Below are 2,308 nucleotides of genomic sequence, written 5' to 3'. Positions count from 1 at the left end.
TGTATGTGATCCATAGTCATACCTATGGTAGATGATACAATGTGTATGGTGATTGTAGTCACACTGAATATACTGAATATGATGAATAGGATGTACGTAATCCGTAGTCATGCCTATGATAGATGATATAATGTGTATGGTGACTCTGATCACACTGAATATACCGTATATGATGTTTATGATCCATAGTCATACCTATGATAGATGATATAATGTGTATGGTGACTATAATCACAGCGAATATACCGAATATGATCCTATGATCAATATAACATACATAATGAATGTCACGATCATACTGCGATGAAAATCATACACATGGTGAATGCAATGTCCGCGATGACTACCATGGCAGCTGTTACCACACAGTATCCTACCCATCCGCATGTGTCCTGAATAGAAAATTTGCCCAAGCACAGTCCAGTCATAATCGATACCGATTCACTGACCCAACAGGCGTTGCAATATTAACCAGGGATCGTTACACAAACTACCAAGATTTATATTTATCGTTTCTGCTTCATCGCGTCACGTTTATCGGTCGAAAACCAACAAAGAAGTCGAAATACTCGCGGAACGTTGGTTTAGAAACTGTTTACACAGTGAGACCACCATTCGCTAAACAATGAAGTCATCGTGGTCTAATTATTTCTAGCACTGTTGTACATTTTTCAGGGGTTAGCGAATCTTTCCACCCCCTCTGCTAATAGAGCGAACTTCCAAAAATATTCGAGCAACAGGCCCGTTCGCCTACAAGCGCGCGTCAAACCCCTCCCCGTATCTCTCTAAAGTGTTCAGGTTCCTGGCATGCGTCGCGACGCCTCGTGCACGTCACCCACAGTGGCAATCGGTCGGTGGAAAAGAGCGCCGCGATCTCATCTCCCGTGACTAACGTAAACGAACGTCGATCGTCTCGATTTCTTAGACATCCTTTGAAAACAAGCTCGCCTCACGCTTCATAAAACAATAAACCAACTGTCTTACCTCTCGTCCGGTAGCGAGAGTAAAGATCGAATACATACGTCTGTGAAGCATAGAGTCGAATAGCATCGCTCCTTCCATTCCCAACACAAGTAAAGACCCAAATAAGAACAAGACTAACCGGACGCATTAGTAGCCCAGCGGGAAAAACGATCGACTACAAAGCCGAGGGACCCGAGTTCGAATCCCATCTCGACGCACAAAATGAAAAAAAAAAAGAAATTATTTAATTTTCACAGTCTCACAAGACCATTTACCACTCACCGTTCGCTTCTCAAACCAATATTTCCCCCTTGCCGCCGAGTCTGAATCGAAACAAAAAAAATTGTCAGTATCAAGTGGCCCGTACGCGGTTGGCGAACGTCAGCTGGTCATCGTCGCGACGCCTCGTGCACGGTCGGCGCCGAGGCCGTCGGTCGCGTGGCGTTAGACCAAGAGAGCCGCCCTCACTTTCGCCGCGTCTGCCGTCGAGGACGCGTGTCTGGTCCGCCCCGGCGCCGATCGATCGATCATCCACGGATCGAGCTTTCCGTTCACGAACACAACAGTGCGTCGAGGGAAATCGTGTCCGTACCGCGGATAAACGGGGGTGGTCTGCCGTCGAACGGCCTTGAACGCGCGAAACAGACAAACACAGCCACCATATCGTCTCTCTGGCATGAATATTTGAAATCGCGGTTATCGATCTAGCGGCGAGGAACACGTGCGCTCCGCGATCCGTTGTGTGTCACTGTGATATACCGTGAAAAAGAGAAATCGAGCCTTGCAGTTCCGTTTCGTCTTGCAACCACGCAGCGAACGCACCAGGTACCGACCAGATCCAAGGACGTTGAATGGTGTATCACTGTCGCCCGCGGCTGTGTCTTCGTGCTCAATGTTCCATGTCCGTTTTTGTGAATTGTGGCGTGCATCGTGCCGTGAAAACAGGACTTGACGCGACTTCCAACGGGAACTCGCGGCACCTGTGTCCTTATCGTGGATCCCTTCGCGAAACCTTAGTATCCGAGAAGCTCCGTCCCGGGAGTGCCAGTTTCCCTGAGTCTAATTTCTGTGATTGATTATGTATCTGTGTAACGCTGCGAAGTAGTTTATACGGTGTATCTGGGTCGAGTTTCTGTATCCTGCGTTTTGGAAGGTCGAGAATCGTACAGTCCGAGGGGCTTTGATTAACTTTGCTAACACTATCGAGTGTTTTATTTAATTTTCTACAAGACTATTATCGGAGTGCCTCTGAAAACTGAGCCTAGTACCCTAGGAGCTTTGACAATCTTCCTTCCGGGACTCGAGAATCCCAGTACCTGAGGAGCTTTATATTGTCGAGTGCTTT

The 2,308-nt window shown here is 47.5% G+C and overlaps 1 protein-coding gene and 1 long non-coding RNA gene across 7 annotated transcripts in view; one reads left to right on the top strand and one right to left on the bottom strand.

Annotated features, from left to right (window-relative positions):
* Positions 1 to 2,308, top strand: part of LOC128894071 (uncharacterized) — a 42,835-nt gene that overhangs the window by 27,247 nt on the left and 13,280 nt on the right. Inside the window, exon 1 of one of the 6 annotated variants that reach the window (XM_054155519.1) lies at positions 69 to 1,788. The exons of 2 other annotated variants lie outside the window; for them this stretch is intronic. The gene's annotated coding sequence lies outside the window, so the exon portion shown is untranslated. Of the gene's footprint in view, positions 1 to 68; positions 1,789 to 1,820; positions 2,117 to 2,308 lie in introns of those variants that run through there. 3 more of the 6 variants (XM_054155522.1, XM_054155525.1, XM_054155521.1) reach the window with 3 other exon arrangements.
* LOC128894088 (uncharacterized) overlaps positions 2,125 to 2,308 on the bottom strand; it is a 1,660-nt gene continuing 1,476 nt past the window's right edge. The window contains exon 3 of the long non-coding RNA XR_008461457.1: positions 2,125 to 2,279. This is a non-coding gene — a long non-coding RNA (uncharacterized LOC128894088). The remainder of the gene's footprint in view (positions 2,280 to 2,308) is intronic.

Source organism: Hylaeus anthracinus, unplaced genomic scaffold, assembly GCF_026225885.1.
Source record: "Hylaeus anthracinus isolate JK02 unplaced genomic scaffold, UHH_iyHylAnth1.0_haploid 3, whole genome shotgun sequence".
Taxonomy (NCBI): domain Eukaryota; kingdom Metazoa; phylum Arthropoda; class Insecta; order Hymenoptera; family Colletidae; genus Hylaeus; species Hylaeus anthracinus.
Note: the sequence above shows the minus strand (reverse complement) of the source record. Positions and strands in the feature narration are given on the sequence as shown.